The sequence below is a fragment of the Zootoca vivipara genome, chromosome W, assembly GCF_963506605.1.
Source record: "Zootoca vivipara chromosome W, rZooViv1.1, whole genome shotgun sequence".
Classification (NCBI taxonomy): Eukaryota; Metazoa; Chordata; class Lepidosauria; order Squamata; family Lacertidae; genus Zootoca; species Zootoca vivipara.
The window spans coordinates 1,479,359-1,495,790 of record NC_083293.1 but is presented as its reverse complement, the minus strand read 5'-3'; positions in this window follow the sequence as shown (position 1 = coordinate 1,495,790).

The following is a 16,432-nucleotide window of genomic DNA, read 5'->3' as shown; positions in this document are numbered from 1 at the left end:
GAGCAGCCTGGTCGAATTGTAGGGGCAAAGGGAGAGCAGCCTGGTCGAATTGTGGGGAGAAAGGGGGAACAGCCAGGTCTAATTCTGGGGCACAGAGGGGGAGCAGCCTGGTCCAATTGGGGGGGGGGGCAGAGGGGGAGCAGCCTGGTCCAATTGTAGGAGAGTAGCCTGGTCCAATTGTGGGGGAAAGGGGGAGCAGCCTGGTCCAATTGTGGGGGACAGAGGAGGAGCAGCCTGGTCCAATTGTAGGAGAGCAGCCTGGTCCAATTGGGGGGGGACAGAGGGGGAGCAGCCTGGTCCAATTGTGAGGGACAGAGAGGGAGCAGGGTGGTTCAATTGTAGGGGCAAAGTGGGAGCAGCCTGGTCCAACTGTAGGAAAGTACCCTGGTCCATTTGTGGGGGACAGAGGGGGAGCAGCTTGGTCCAATTGTAGGAACAAAGGGGGAGCAGCATGGTCCAACTGTAGGAAAGTAGCCTGGTCCATTTGTGGGGGACAGAGGGGGAGCAGCCTGGTCGAATTGTAGGGGCAAAGGGAGAGCAGCCTGGTCGAATTGTGGGGAGAAAGGGGGAACAGCCAGGTCTAATTCTGGGGCACAGAGGGGGAGCAGCCTGGTCCAATTGGGGGGGCAGAGGGGGAGCAGCCTGGTCCAATTGTAGGAGAGTAGCCTGGTCCAATTGTGGGGGAAAGGGGGAGCAGCCTGGTCCAATTGTGGGGGACAGAGGAGGAGCAGCCTGGTCCAATTGTAGGAGAGCAGCCTGGTCCAATTGGGGGGGACAGAGGGGGAGCAGCCTGGTCCAATTGTGAGGGACAGAGGTGGAGCAGGGTGGTTCAATTGTAGGGGCAAAGTGGGAGCAGCCTGGTCCAACTGTAGGAAAGTACCCTGGTCCATTTGTGGGGGACAGAGGGGGAGCAGCTTGGTCGAATTGTAGGGGCAAAGGGAGAGCAGCCTGGTCCAATTGTAGGGAAGCAGCCTGGTCCAATTCTGGGGAGAAAGGGGGAGCAGCCAGGTCCAATTGTGGGGCACAGAGGGGGAGCAGCCTGGTCCAATTGGGGGGGGGCAGAGGGGGAGCAGCCTGGTCCAATTGTAGGAGAGTAGCCTGGTCCAGTTGTGGGGGACAGAGGGGGGTCAGCCTGGTCGAATTGTAGGGGCAAAGGGAGAGCAGCCTGGTCCAATTGTGGGGAGAAAGGGGGAGCAGCCAGGTCTAATTCTGGGGCAAAGAGGGGGAGCAGCCTGGTCCAATTGGGGGGGGGCAGAGGGGGAGCAGCCTGGTCCAATTGTAGGAGAGTAGCCTGGTCCAATTGTGGGGGAAAGGAGGAGCAGCCTGGTCCAATTGTGGGGGACAGAGGGGGAGCAGCCTGGTCCAATTGTAGGAGAGCAGCCTGGTCCAATTGGGGGGGACAGAGGGGGAGCAGCCTGGTCCAATTGTAGGAGAGCTGCCTGGTTCAATTGGGGGGGGACAGAGGGGGAGCAGCCCGGTCCAATTGTAGGAGAGTAGCCTGGTCCAATTGTGGAGGTAAAGGGGGAGCAGCCTGGTCCAATTGTGGGGGAAAGGGGGAGCAGCCTGGTCCAATTGTGGGGGACAGAGGGGGAGCAGCCTGGTCCAATTGTAGGAGAGCTGCCTGGTCCAATTGGGGGGGGGACAGAGGGGGAGCAGCCCGGTCCAATTGTAGGAGAGTAGCCTGGTCCAATTGTGGAGGTAAAGGGGGAGCAGCCTGGTCCAGTTGTGGGGGACAGAGGGGGAGCAGCCTGATCCAATTGTGAGGGACAGAGGGGGAGCAGGGTGGTCCAAATGTAGGAAAGCAGCCTGGTCCATTTGTGGGGGACAGAGGGGGCGCAGCCTGGTCCAATTGTAGGGGCAAAGGGAGAGCAGCCTGGTCCAATTGTAGGGGCAAAGTGGGAGCAGCCTGGTCCAACTGTAGGAAAGTAGTCTGGTCCATTTGTGGGGGACAGAGGGGGAGCAGCCTGGTCCAATTGTGAGGGACAGAGGGGGAGCAGCCTGGTCCAATTGTGGGGCACAGAGGGGGAGCAGCCTGGTCCAATGGGGGGGCAGAGGGGGAGCAGCCTGGTCCAATTGTAGGAGTATAGCCTGGTCCAATTGGGGGGCAGAGGGGGAGCAGTCTGGTCCAATTTTAGGAGAGCAGCCTGGTCCAATTGTGGGGGACAGAGGGGGAGCAGGGTGGTCCAATTGTAGGGGCAAAGTGGGAGCAGCCTGGTCCAACTGTAGGAAAGTAGCCTGGTCCACTTGTGGGGGACAGAGGGGGAGCAGCTTGGTCGAATTGTAGGGGCAAAGGGAGAGCAGCCTGGTCCAATTGTAGGGAAGCAGCCTGGTCCAATTGTGGGAAGAAAGGGGGAGCAGCCTGGTCCAATTGGGGGGGCAGAGGGGGAGCAGCCTGGTCCAATTGTAGGAGAGTAGCCTGGTCCAGTTGTGAGGGACAGAGGGGGAGCAGCCTGGTCGAATTGTGGGGGACAGAGGGGGAGCAGCCTGGTCCAATTGTGAGGGACAGAGGGGGAGCAGGGTGGTCCAATTGTAGGAGAGTAGCCTGGTCCAATTGTGGGGGAAAGGGGGAGCAGCCTGGTCCAATTGGGGGGGCAGAGGGGGAGCAGCCCGGTCCAATTTTAGGAGAGTAGCCTGGTCCAATTGTGGGGGAAAGGGGGAGCAGCCTGGTCCAATTGGGGGGGCAGAGGGGGAGCAGCCTGGTCCAATTGTAGGAGAGTAGCCTGGTCCAGTTGTGAGGGACAGAGGGGGAGCAGCCTGGTCGAATTGTGGGGGACAGAGGGGGAGCAGGGTGGTCCAATTGTAGGAGAGCAGCCTGGTCTAATTGGGGGGGACAGAGGGGGAGCAGCCTGGTCCAATTGTAGGAGAGCAGCCTGGTCTAATTGGGGGGGACAGAGGGGGAGCAGCCCGGTCCAATTGTAGGAGAGTAGCCTGGTCCAATTGTGGAGGTATAGGGGGAGCATCCTGGTCCATTTGTGGGGGACAGAGGGGGAGCAGCCTGATCCAATTGTGAGGGACAGAGGGGGAGCAGCCTGGTCCATTTGTAGGAGAGCAGCCTGGTCCAAATGTAGGAAAGCAGCCTGGTCCATTTGTGGGGGACAGAGGGGGAGCAGCCTGGTCCAATTGTGAGGGACAGAGGGGGAGCAGGGTGGTCCAATTGTAGGGGCAACGTGCGAGCAGCCTGGTCCAACTGTAGGAAAGTAGCCTGGTCCATTTGTGGGGGACAGAGGGGGAGCAGCCTGGTCAAATTGTAGGGGCAAAGGGAGAGCAGCCTGGTCCAATTGTGGGCGACAGAGGGGGAGCAGGGTGGTCCAATTGTAGGAGAGCAGCCAGGTCCAAATGTAGGAAAGCAGCCTGGTCCATTTTGGGGGGACAGAGGGGGAGCAGCCTGGTCCAATTGTAGGGGCAAAGTGGGAGCAGCCTGGTCCAACTGTAGGAAAGTAGTCTGGTCCATTTGTGGGGGACAGAGGGGGAGCAGCCTGGTCCAATTGTGAGGGACAGAGGGGGAGCAGGGTGGTCCAATTGTAGGGGCAAAGTGCGAGCAGCCTGGTCCAACTGTAGGAAAGTAGCCTGGTCCATTTGTGGGGGACAGAGGGGGAGCAGCCTGGTCCAATTGGGGGGGGGCAGAGGGGGAGTAGACTGGTCCAATTGTAGGAGAGTAGCCTGATCCAATTGTGGGGGAAAGGGGGAGCAGCCTGGTCCAATTGGGGGGGGCAGAGGGGGAGCAGACTGGTCCAATTTTAGGAGAGCAGCCTGATCCAGTTGTGGGGGAAAGAGGGGGAGCAACCTGGTCCAATTGTGAGGGACAGAGGGGGAGCAGCCTGGTCCAATTGTAGGAGAGTAGCCTGGTCCAATTGTGAGGGACAGAGGGGGAGCAGGGTGGTCCAATTGTAGGAGAGCAGCCTGGTCCATTTGTGGGGGACAGAGGGGGAGCAGCCTGGTCCAATTGTGAGGGACAGAGGGGGAGCAGCCTGGTACAATTGTAGGAGAGGAGCCTGGTCCAATTGGGGGGGACAGAGGGGGAGCAGCCCGGTCCAATTGTAGGAGAGTAGCCTGGTCCAATTGTGGAGGTAAAGGGGGAGCGGTCTGGTCCAATTGTGGGGGACAGAGGGGGAGCAGCCTGATCCAATTGTGAGGGGCAGAAGGGGAGCAGGGTGGTCCAATTGTAGGAGAGCAGCCTAGTCCAAATGTAGGAAAGCAGCCTGGTCCATTTGTGGGGGACAGAGGGGGAGCGCCTGGTCCAATTGTAGGGGCAAAGGGGGAGCAGCCTGGTCCAACTGTAGGAAAGTAGCCTGGTCCATTTGTGGGGGACAGAGGGGGAGCAGCCTGGTCGAATTGTAGGGGCAAAGGGAGAGCAGCCTGGTCCAATTGTGGGGAGAAAGGGGGAGCAGCCAGGTCCAATTGTGGGGCACAGAGGGGGAGCAGCCTGGTCCAATTGGGGGGGCAGAGGGGGAGCAGCCCGGTCCAATTGTAGGAGAGTAGCCTGGTCGAATTGTGGGGGAAAGGAGGAGCAGCCTGGTCCAATTGGGGGGGCAGAGGGGGAGCAGCCTGGTCCAATTGTAGGAGAGTAGCCTGGTCCAGTTGTGAGGGACAGAGGGGGAGCAGCCTGGTCGAATTGTGGGGGACAGAGGGGGAGCAGCCTGGTCCAATTGTGAGGGACAGAGGGGGAGCAGGGTGGTCCAATTGTAGGAGAGCAGCCTGGTCTAATTGGGGGGGACAGAGGGGGAGCAGCCTGGTCCAATTGTAGGAGAGCAGCCTGGTCTAATTGGGGGGGACAGAGGGGGAGCAGCCCGGTCCAATTGTAGGAGAGTAGCCTGGTCCAATTGTGGAGGTATAGGGGGAGCAGCCTGGTCCATTTGTGGGGGACAGAGGGGGAGCATCCTGATCCAATTGTGAGGGACAGAGGGGGAGCAGCCTGGTCCATTTGTAGGAGAGCAGCCTGGTCCAAATGTAGGAAAGCAGCCTGGTCCATTTGTGGGGGATAGAGGGGGAGCAGCCTGGTCCAATTGTGAGGGACAGAGGGGGAGCAGGGTGGTCCAATTGTAGGGGCAACGTGCGAGCAGCCTGGTCCAACTGTAGGAAAGTAGCCTGGTCCATTTGTGGGGGACAGAGGGGGAGCAGCCTGGTCAAATTGTAGGGGCAAAGGGAGAGCAGCCTGGTCCAATTGTGGGCGACAGAGGGGGAGCAGGGTGGTCCAATTGTAGGAGAGCAGCCAGGTCCAAATGTAGGAAAGCAGCCTGGTCCATTTTGGGGGGACAGAGGGGGAGCAGCCTGGTCCAATTGTAGGGGCAAAGTGGGAGCAGCCTGGTCCAACTGTAGGAAAGTAGTCTGGTCCATTTGTGGGGGACAGAGGGGGAGCAGCCTGGTCCAATTGTGAGGGACAGAGGGGGAGCAGGGTGGTCCAATTGTAGGGGCAACGTGCGAGCAGCCTGGTCCAACTGTAGGAAAGTAGCCTGGTCCATTTGTGGGGGACAGAGGGGGAGCAGCCTGGTCAAATTGTAGGGGCAAAGGGAGAGCAGCCTGGTCCAATTGTGGGCGACAGAGGGGGAGCAGGGTGGTCCAATTGTAGGAGAGCAGCCAGGTCCAAATGTAGGAAAGCAGCCTGGTCCATTTTGGGGGGACAGAGGGGGAGCAGCCTGGTCCAATTGTAGGGGCAAAGTGCGAGCAGCCTGGTCCAACTGTAGGAAAGTAGCCTGGTCCATTTGTGGGGGACAGAGGGGGAGCAGCCTGGTCCAATTGGGGGGGGGGGCAGAGGGGGAGTAGACTGGTCCAATTGTAGGAGAGTAGCCTGATCCAATTGTGGGGGAAAGGAGGAGCAGCCTGGTCCAATTGGGGGGGGCAGAGGGGGAGCAGACTGGTCCAATTTTAGGAGAGCAGCCTGATCCAGTTGTGGGGGAAAGAGGGGGAGCAACCTGGTCCAATTGTGAGGGACAGAGGGGGAGCAGCCTGGTCCAATTGTAGGAGAGTAGCCTGGTCCAATTGTGAGGGACAGAGGGGGAGCAGGGTGGTCCAATTGTAGGAGAGCGGCCTGGTCCAATTGTGGGGGACAGAGGGGGAGCAGCCTGATCCAATTGTGAGGGGCAGAAGGGGAGCAGGGTGGTCCAATTGTAGGAGAGCAGCCTAGTCCAAATGTAGGAAAGCAGCCTGGTCCATTTGTGGGGGACAGAGGGGGAGCGCCTGGTCCAATTGTAGGGGCAAAGGGGGAGCAGCCTGGTCCAACTGTAGGAAAGTAGCCTGGTCCATTTGTGGGGGACAGAGGGGGAGCAGCCTGGTCCAATTGTGAGGGACAGAGGGGGAGCAGGGTGGTCCAATTGTAGGGGCAAAGTGCGAGCAGCCTGGTCCAACTGTAGGAAAGTAGCCTGGTCCATTTGTGGGGGACAGAGGGGGAGCAGCCTGGTCCAATTGGGGGGGGGCAGAGGGGGAGTAGACTGGTCCAATTGTAGGAGAGTAGCCTGATCCAATTGTGGGGGAAAGGGGGAGCAGCCTGGTCCAATTGGGGGGGGCAGAGGGGGAGCAGACTGGTCCAATTTTAGGAGAGCAGCCTGATCCAGTTGTGGGGGAAAGAGGGGGAGTAGACTGGTCCAATTGTAGGAGAGTAGCCTGATCCAATTGTGGGGGAAAGGAGGAGCAGCCTGGTCCAATTGGGGGGGGGCAGAGGGGGAGCAGCCTGGTCCAACTGTAGGAAAGTAGCCTGGTCCATTTGTGGGGGACAGAGGGGGAGCAGCCTGGTCCAATTGTGAGGGACAGAGGGGGAGCAGGGTGGTCCAATTGTAGGGGCAAAGTGCGAGCAGCCTGGTCCAACTGTAGGAAAGTAGCCTGGTCCATTTGTGGGGGACATAGGGGGAGCAGCCTGGTCCAATTGGGGGGGGGCAGAGGGGGAGTAGACTGGTCCAATTGTAGGAGAGTAGCCTGATCCAATTGTGGGGGAAAGGGGGAGCAGCCTGGTCCAATTGGGGGGGGCAGAGGGGGAGCAGCCTGGTCCAATTTTAGGAGAGCAGCCTGATCCAGTTGTGGGGGAAAGAGGGGGAGCAACCTGGTCCAATTGTGAGGGACAGAGGGGGAGCAGCCTGGTCCAATTGTAGGAGAGTAGCCTGGTCCAATTTTGAGGGACAGAGGGGGAGCAGGGTGGTCCAATTGTAGGAGAGCAGCCTGGTCCATTTGTGGGGGACAGAGGGGGAGCAGCCTGGTCCAATTGTGAGGGACAGAGGGGGAGCAGCCTGGTACAATTGTAGGAGAGGAGCCTGGTCCAATTGGGGGGGACAGAGGGGGAGCAGCCCGGTCCAATTGTAGGAGAGTAGCCTGGTCCAATTGTGGAGGTAAAGGGGGAGCGGCCTGGTCCAATTGTGGGGGACAGAGGGGGAGCAGCCTGATCCAATGGTGGGGGCAGAAGGGGAGCAGGGTGGTCCAATTGTAGGAGAGCAGCCTAGTCCAAATGTAGGAAAGCAGCCTGGTCCATTTGTGGGGGACAGAGGGGGAGCGCCTGGTCCAATTGTAGGGGCAAAGGGGGAGCAGCCTGGTCCAACTGTAGGAAAGTAGCCTGGTCCATTTGTGGGGGACAGAGGGGGAGCAGCCTGGTCGAATTGTAGGGGCAAAGGGAGAGCAGCCTGGTCCAATTGTGGGGAGAAAGGGGGAGCAGCCAGGTCCAATTGTGGGGCACAGAGGGGGAGCAGCCTAGTCCAATTGGGGGGGCAGAGGGGGAGCAGCCCGGGCCAATTGTAGGAGAGTAGCCTGGTCCAATTGTGGGGGAAAGGGGGAGCAGCCTGGTCCAATTGTGGGGGACAGAGGGGGAGCAGCCTGGTCCAATTGTAGGAGAGCAGCCTGGTCCAATTGTGGGGGACAGAGGGGGAGCAGCCCGGTCCAATTGTAGGAGAGTAGCCTGGTTCAATTGTGGAGGTAAAGGGGGAGCAGCCTGGTCCATTTGTGGGGGACAGAGGGGGAGCAGCCTGGTCCAATTGTGAGGGACATAGGGGGAGCAGGGTGGTCCAATTGTAGGAGAGCAGCCTGGTCCATTTGTGGGGGACAGAGGGGGAGCAGCCTGGTCCAATCGTGAGGGACAGAGGGGGAGCATGGTGGTCCAAATGTAGGAAAGCAGCCTGGTCCATTTGTGGGGGACAGAGGGGGAGCAGCCTGGTCCAATTGTGAGGGACAGAGGGGGAGCAGCCTGGTACAATTGTAGGAGAGTAGCCTGGTCCAATTGTGAGGGACAGAGGGGGAGCAGGGTGGTCCAATTGTAGGAGAGCAGCCTGGTCCATTTGTGGGGGACAGAGGGGGAGCAGCCTGGTCCAATTGTGAGGGACAGAGGGGGAGCAGCCTGGTACAATTGTAGGAGAGGAGCCTGGTCCAATTGGGGGGGACAGAGGGGGAGCAGCCCGGTCCAATTGTAGGAGAGTAGCCTGGTCCAATTGTGGAGGTAAAGGGGGAGCGGCCTGGTCCAATTGTGGGGGACAGAGGGGGAGCAGCCTGATCCAATTGTGAGGGGCAGAAGGGGAGCAGGGTGGTCCAATTGTAGGAGAGCAGCCTAGTCCAAATGTAGGAAAGCAGCCTGGTCCATTTGTGGGGGACAGAGGGGGAGCGCCTGGTCCAATTGTAGGGGCAAAGGGGGAGCAGCCTGGTCCAACTGTAGGAAAGTAGCCTGGTCCATTTGTGGGGGACAGAGGGGGAGCAGCCTGGTCGAATTGTAGGGGCAAAGGGAGAGCAGCCTGGTCCAATTGTGGGGAGAAAGGGGGAGCAGCCAGGTCCAATTGTGGGGCACAGAGGGGGAGCAGCCTGGTCCAATTGGGGGGGCAGAGGGGGAGCAGCCCGGTCCAATTGTAGGAGAGTAGCCTGGTCCAATTGTGGGGGACAGAGGGGGAGCAGCCCGGTCCAATTGTAGGAGAGTAGCCTGGTCCAATTGTGGAGGTAAAGGGGGAGCAGCCTGGTCCATTAGTACATCTCAAGGAAGCATTTGCTGACGAAGCATTTGCCCAGTGACCAGAAGATAGCAATTTTCTATTAATTTACAAGTGTGGAGGGGGCGTCCCCCCTTTTGTGGAAATAACATACTGTCAGACGTACAGTAGTTCAATGTTTTTGTCGAATATCACACAACGTAAAGCATAGTAATTATATATCAGTTGTATGTCTTGAGGTCATCAAGTGAGCTTGAGACCATTCTGGCTGCTTTTAAATCCTAGGGCACAGAGTCTTGAGGTCGAAGAGAGAAAATATCCTTGTAATTCATCATAGTTAAGCATTTTATTCATTTAAATATTATTATTATCATTCATATTTAATTACTGCTGTTATTGTCTACTCAGTCTGTTTAATTTACTTCACCTAGTTTGGCTGTGGAGGAAACAAAGGACAAAAATGTTGTTAATTAGGACACAATTGATAAGTTATTAACATTTTCCTTATGTGGTTCTGAATTCTCTTTGAGGTTCGCATATCCTGTTTGAAAGGGATCATTATTACTATTATTATTTACAGGAAAGAATGACTTAGATGCTACATTTGTATGTACAGGAAGAAAAGGTAGAAATGCAAAAAAATGCATAAATAAAAACAAAATGATATTTAGATTACCACTCAATTGGGGGGGGCAGAGGGGGAGCAGACTGGTCCAATTTTAGGAGAGCAGCCTGATCCAGTTGTGGGGGAAAGAGGGGGAGTAGACTGGTCCAATTGTAGGAGAGTAGCCTGATCCAATTGTGGGGGAAAGGAGGAGCAGCCTGGTCCAATTGGGGGGGGCAGAGGGGGAGCAGCCTGGTCCAACTGTAGGAAAGTAGCCTGGTCCATTTGTGGGGGACAGAGGGGGAGCAGCCTGGTCCAATTGTGAGGGACAGAGGGGGAGCAGGGTGGTCCAATTGTAGGGGCAAAGTGCGAGCAGCCTGGTCCAACTGTAGGAAAGTAGCCTGGTCCATTTGTGGGGGACATAGGGGGAGCAGCCTGGTCCAATTGGGGGGGGCAGAGGGGGAGTAGACTGGTCCAATTGTAGGAGAGTAGCCTGATCCAATTGTGGGGGAAAGGGGGAGCAGCCTGGTCCAATTGGGGGGGGGCAGAGGGGGAGCAGCCTGGTCCAATTTTAGGAGAGCAGCCTGATCCAGTTGTGGGGGAAAGAGGGGGAGCAACCTGGTCCAATTGTGAGGGACAGAGGGGGAGCAGCCTGGTCCAATTGTAGGAGAGTAGCCTGGTCCAATTTTGAGGGACAGAGGGGGAGCAGGGTGGTCCAATTGTAGGAGAGCAGCCTGGTCCATTTGTGGGGGACAGAGGGGGAGCAGCCTGGTCCAATTGTGAGGGACAGAGGGGGAGCAGCCTGGTACAATTGTAGGAGAGGAGCCTGGTCCAATTGGGGGGGACAGAGGGGGAGCAGCCCGGTCCAATTGTAGGAGAGTAGCCTGGTCCAATTGTGGAGGTAAAGGGGGAGCGGCCTGGTCCAATTGTGGGGGACAGAGGGGGAGCAGCCTGATCCAATGGTGGGGGCAGAAGGGGAGCAGGGTGGTCCAATTGTAGGAGAGCAGCCTAGTCCAAATGTAGGAAAGCAGCCTGGTCCATTTGTGGGGGACAGAGGGGGAGCGCCTGGTCCAATTGTAGGGGCAAAGGGGGAGCAGCCTGGTCCAACTGTAGGAAAGTAGCCTGGTCCATTTGTGGGGGACAGAGGGGGAGCAGCCTGGTCGAATTGTAGGGGCAAAGGGAGAGCAGCCTGGTCCAATTGTGGGGAGAAAGGGGGAGCAGCCAGGTCCAATTGTGGGGCACAGAGGGGGAGCAGCCTAGTCCAATTGGGGGGGCAGAGGGGGAGCAGCCCGGGCCAATTGTAGGAGAGTAGCCTGGTCCAATTGTGGGGGAAAGGGGGAGCAGCCTGGTCCAATTGTGGGGGACAGAGGGGGAGCAGCCTGGTCCAATTGTAGGAGAGCAGCCTGGTCCAATTGTGGGGGACAGAGGGGGAGCAGCCCGGTCCAATTGTATATGGGGATCTCAACACTATCACCGCCCTTTCGAAGCAGGATACACATACATTTGAGTACAGATGGCTAACTGGGAAGGAAACGCAGGCTATGCCCTATCACGGAAGCACACATGTGTACTAAGGGAAAAGGAAGGAAGGGGAAGATTAAAAGTACCAACTTTACATGGAGGCCTTTAGCAAACCTGAGGGTTGGATAAACAGTTTTAAGAGGGAATTTACTTTCTTATTACCACCATTCTGTCCAACTGGACCAAGGTTAAACTGACTCAGATAGACATTTGCTGGCTATGGAGCCTCTACTTTTAATAACATTTCCCTAGAAGGAACACCATATTTCATAGTCACATGGTCCTAATACTTCCTCAGAACAACAACACTTTTCTCTCAGAAGGAGACCTACCTAAGGCTTTATGAAATATAGACACTGCATTTTAGCTTGCAAAGAGCTGTTGTGCAAAGAGCACATGGCTCCCTTGTTACACAGACCTTAAACATTGTGAGTTCACAAACAAACATTTTCAAAGTTACAATTTCCCTTTTCCCTTCCTGCTCCCCCTTTCTGTACAGAAAGGGGTAGGTATACACACACACCCTCTTTTAGAAAGATTGGCCTTCTACAGCCTCTTACAACCAACAAACATTCACACACCACTTCCACCCTTTTTCAATATTTGCCATGTTTTTGGGTTGATCAATCCCTGAACATAAAATTATTTAAGCAAGCTTGCATTATTATTATTTTTAAACTATTTTTTTAAACTTAAGGAAGGCAGTCTGTAGATGTCATGGCCAATTTTTAAACACAAACTCCTTACATTCCCAAACCTTGATTACATTTCTTATTTATTTCAAGGGAAACAACGATCTCTAGCAGACACAAGGAACAGATGCACACACACTTAACAGACAACACACATAACAGACAACATGTAACGTGAAAACATATATATATATATATATATATATATATATATATATATATATATATATATATATATATATATATATATATATATAAGGTAAAGGGACCCCTGACCATTAGGTCCAGTCGTGACCGACTCTGGGGTTGCGCGCTCATCTCGCATTATTGGCCGAGGGAGCCGGCGTATAGCTTCCAGGTCATGTGGCCAGCATGACAAAGCCGCTTCTGGCAAACCAGAGCAGCACATGGAAACGCCGTTTACCTTCCCGCTGTAGCGGTTCCTATTTATCTACTTGCATTTTGACGTGCTTTCGAACTGCTAGGTTGGCAGGAGCTGGGACTGAGCAACGGGAGCTCACCCCGTCACAGGGATTCGAACCGCCGACCTTCTGATCAGCAAGCTCTAGGCTCAGTGGTTTAACCACAGCGCCACCTGGGTCCCACATATATATATATATATATATATATATATATATATATATATATATATATATATATATATGTATGTATATATACCATTCCTATTGTTTCTCAGTCCTAAATAAAGTTACCTAACTATTTCACAGAGTTTCTCCTGAGCCCTAGCTATCTGGTTTCCTCCCCAGACCTTTGGTGCTCACTTTTCCCGTTTCTCTTTGGGGTGCTTCCAACCACTCTGCCATGTCCTGCCTAATCCCTGTTAGGCTACCCCTCCTGGCAACCTCCTACCTATCATCACAATCTTGAGAAATAGGGGACCCTACTGGACGCCCACGCTTTGCGGTGCCAGATCAGGTACCCCCTTGGATAGAATTTTCGCTCCGGAATACCCCCCCTTGCTTTTGGAAGCGGGCTCACGCACGATACACGTGTTACGTGGCTCGACCAGTGCGGCTGGGGTAAAGACAGGACAGAAAAGGCTTCAGCCTGCTGGCTGAAGTGGTTGAAAAAGAGCCTTTGGTCCCTTGCTTTTGGACAGGGCCTTCCTGCCAGTGCGGCTGACCAAAGGACCCCCACTCTTTTCTGGAAAAGGGGGGGGTGGAGAAGCAACAGAGATAGAGCTCAGAACTCCCCTTTCGAGTTGAGCACGGCACACGGTCCGGAGAGACAGGACAGAAAGCATGATAGATAAGAGGGCAGAGAATTCAGTTGCCAGGAGATACCACCCCACTACCACCAGTGCACTGGGTTTTAACCTTATACTCACACACTCCTCCGTGTTGATCCCGGGGACGAAGAAGCTGGCCGGCCGGTTCTTGCCTTTGCTCCCTGGCTGGGTCCTTCGAGACTTGCAGATTACTGCCTGGAGGATGGCCGAGGGTCTAAAGGGGTCTTCTCAGGCAAAAGGGCCTGGTGCCGGCTGAAGATCTTGGGGCCCTCGGTCAGCCACACAGGAGAACCGCAAGTCCCTGTTCGGGCACCAAATGTTCGGGCAAAATTCTGGGTGCGAGAATGCTCAGCCACCCAGCTCATCAGGCAAGAGCCTGTGGTCGTTGCGGAGTATAAAAGGAAGGAGTCCAGCCACGATCCGGAGCAAACAGCAAGGTTTATTACTGCGCAGCAGGTTCAATGCCAGACTTAACACCGTGAACAGGGCTGCAAGAACTTTTAAAACTTCCCACCACCATCCCATAATGCACATCGAAAGCATCATACATACATCACTTGTGACAGGGTAAAACGTCAGAAAAGGGGAAGGTGCAAGGGGCATTAGCATACCGGTAAACAGGAGGTAAGCAGGATTAGCATAAGGTAACAATGCACGATGTCCCAGGACATTGTTAAGCAAGTACCAGTAAGTATCTGGGAGGGGATCCTTGAGTACCTGGTGGGGAAAAACAATGTGAGTATTGCCTCTGGCTTCGGAGGGTTGGGAATGGCAGGAGATGGTACCTGAATGGATTATGGATATGCAGAGGAGCACCACCCTGGCTACCTGACCTCTTGCTTAAGGGATTATGGCTGTTCCCTGCATCCCTGAGAGCCCTTGGCCAGAATAGAAAAAGGGGGTTTCATTTAGAAATAAAGATACACTGTATTCATTCATAAAGAAATATGGTTACATAGAGTCTCAGGCAACAGAGAAAGGGTAGGAAAGGGAGCCTTTATTACTCAGGGCTTGATCTTGAGGGGGTTCGTGTTGGTGCGATACTAGAGTGGTGTTGTAGGATCAAATGGGGTCCCCTTGAGGGCATTAGTGCCAATCTTGATTCCCAAATGAAGCCTCGTTTGGGTGCCCCCCCCCTATAAAATTCCCTAACAGTAAGTAGCCTGGTCCATTTGTGGGGGACAGAGGGGGAGCAGCCTGGTCCAATTGTGAGGGACAGAGGGGGAGCAGGGTGGTCCAATTGTAGGGGCAAAGTGGGAGCAGCCTGGTCCAACTGTAGGAAAGTAGCCTGGTCCATTTGTGGGGGACAGAGGGGGAGCATCCTGGTCGAATTGTAGGGGCAAAGGGAGAGCAGCCTGGTCCATTTGTGGGGGACAGAGGGGGAGCAGCCTGGTCCAATTGTGAGGGACAGAGGGGGAGCAGGGTGGTCCAAATGTAGGAAAGCAGCCTGGTCCATTTGTGGGGGACAGAGGGGGAGCAGGGTGGTGCAATTGTAGGAGAGCAGCCTGGTCCAATTGGGGGGGGACAGAGGGGGAGCAGCCTGGTCCAATTGTAGGAGAGCAGCCTGGTCCAATTGGGGGGGGACAGAGGGGGAGCAGCCCGGTCCAACTGTAGGAAAGTAGCCTATTCCATTTGTGGGGGACAGAGGGGGAGCAGCCTGGTCGAATTGTAGGGGCAAAGGGAGAGCAGCCTGGTCGAATTGTGGGGAGAAAGGGGGAGCAGCCAGGTCCAATTGTAGGAACAAAGGGGGAGCAGCCTGGTCCAATTGTAGGGGCAAAGTGGGAGCAGCCTGGTCCAACTGTAGGAAAGTAGCCTGGTCCAATTGTGAGGGACAGAGGGGGAGCAGCCTGGTCCAATTGTAGGAGAGCAGCCTGGTCCAATTGTGAGGGACAGAGGGGGAGCAGCCTGGTCCAATTGTAGGGGCAAAGTGGGAGCAGCCTGGTCCAACTGTAGGAAAGTAGCCTGGTCCATTTGTGGGGAACAGAGGGGGAGCAGCCTGGTCCAATTGTGAGGGACAGAGGGGGAGCAGGGTGGTCGAATTGTAGGGGCAAAGGGAGAGCAGCCTGGTCGAATTGTGGGGAGAAAGGGGGAGCAGCCAGGTCCAATTGTAGGAACAAAGGGGGAGCAGCCTGGTCCAACTGTAGGAAAGTAGGCTGGTCCATTTGTGGGGGACAGAGGGGGAGCAGCCTGGTCGAATTGTAGGGGCAAAGGGAGAGCAGCCTGGTCCAATTGTGGGGAGAAAGGGGGAGCAGCCAGGTCCAATTGTGGGGTACAGAGGGGGAGCAGTCTGGTCCAATGGGGGGGCAGAGGGGGAGCAGCCTGGTCCAATTGTAGGAGAGCAGCCTGGTCCAATTGTGGGGGACAGAGGGGGAGCAGCCTGGTCCAATTGTAGGAGAGCAGCCTGGTCCAATTGGGTGGGACAGAGGGGGAGCAGCCCGGTCCAATTGTAGGAGAGTAGCCTGGTCCAATTGTGAGGGACAGAGGGGGAGCAGGGTGGTCCAATTGTAGGAGAGCAGCCTGGTCCATTTGTTGGGGACAGAGGGGGAGCAGCCTGGTCCAATTGTGAGGGACAGAGGGGGAGCAGCCTGGTCCAATTGTAGGAGAGGAGCCTGGTCCAATTGGGGGGGACAGAGGGGGAGCAGCCCGGTCCAATTGTAGGAGAGTAGCCTGGTCCAATTGTGGAGGTAAAGGGGGAGCGGCCTGGTCCAATTGTGGGGGACAGAGGGGGAGCAGCCTGATCCAATTGTGAGGGGCAGAAGGGGAGCAGGGTGGTCCAATTGTAGGAGAGCAGCCTGGTCCAAATGTAGGAAAGCAGCCTGGTCCAATTGTAGGGGCAAAGTGGGAGCAGCCTGGTCCAACTGTAGGAAAGTAGCCTGGTCCATTTGTGGGGGACAGAGGGGGAGCAGCCTGGTCGAATTGTAGGGGCAAAGGGAGAGCAGCCTGGTCCAATTGTGGGGAGAAAGGGGGAGCAGCCAAGTCCAATTGTGGGGCACAGAGGGGGAGCAGCCTGGTCCAATTGGGGGGGCAGAGGGGGAACAGCCTGGTCCAATTGTAGGAGAGTAGCCTCGTCCAATTGTGGGGGAAAGGGGGAGCAGCCTGGTCCAATTGTGGGGCACAGAGGGGGAGCAGCCTGGTCCAATTGTGAGGGACAGAGGGGGAGCAGGGTGGTCCATTTGTGGGGGACAGAGGGGGAGCAGCCTGGTCCAATTGTAGGAACAAAGGGGGAGCAGCATGGTCCAATTGTAGGGGCAAAGTGGGAGCAGCCTCGTCCAACTGTAGGAAAGTAGCCTGGTCCAGTTGTGGGGGAAAGGGGGAGCAGCCTGGTCCAATTGTGGGGGACAGAGCGGGAGCAGCCTGGTCCAATTGTAGGAGAGCAGCCTGGTCCAATTGGGAGGGGCAGAGGGGGAGCAGCCCGGTCCAATTGTAGGAGAGTAGCCTGGTCCAATTGTGGAGGTAAAGGGGGAGCAGCCTGGTCCATTTG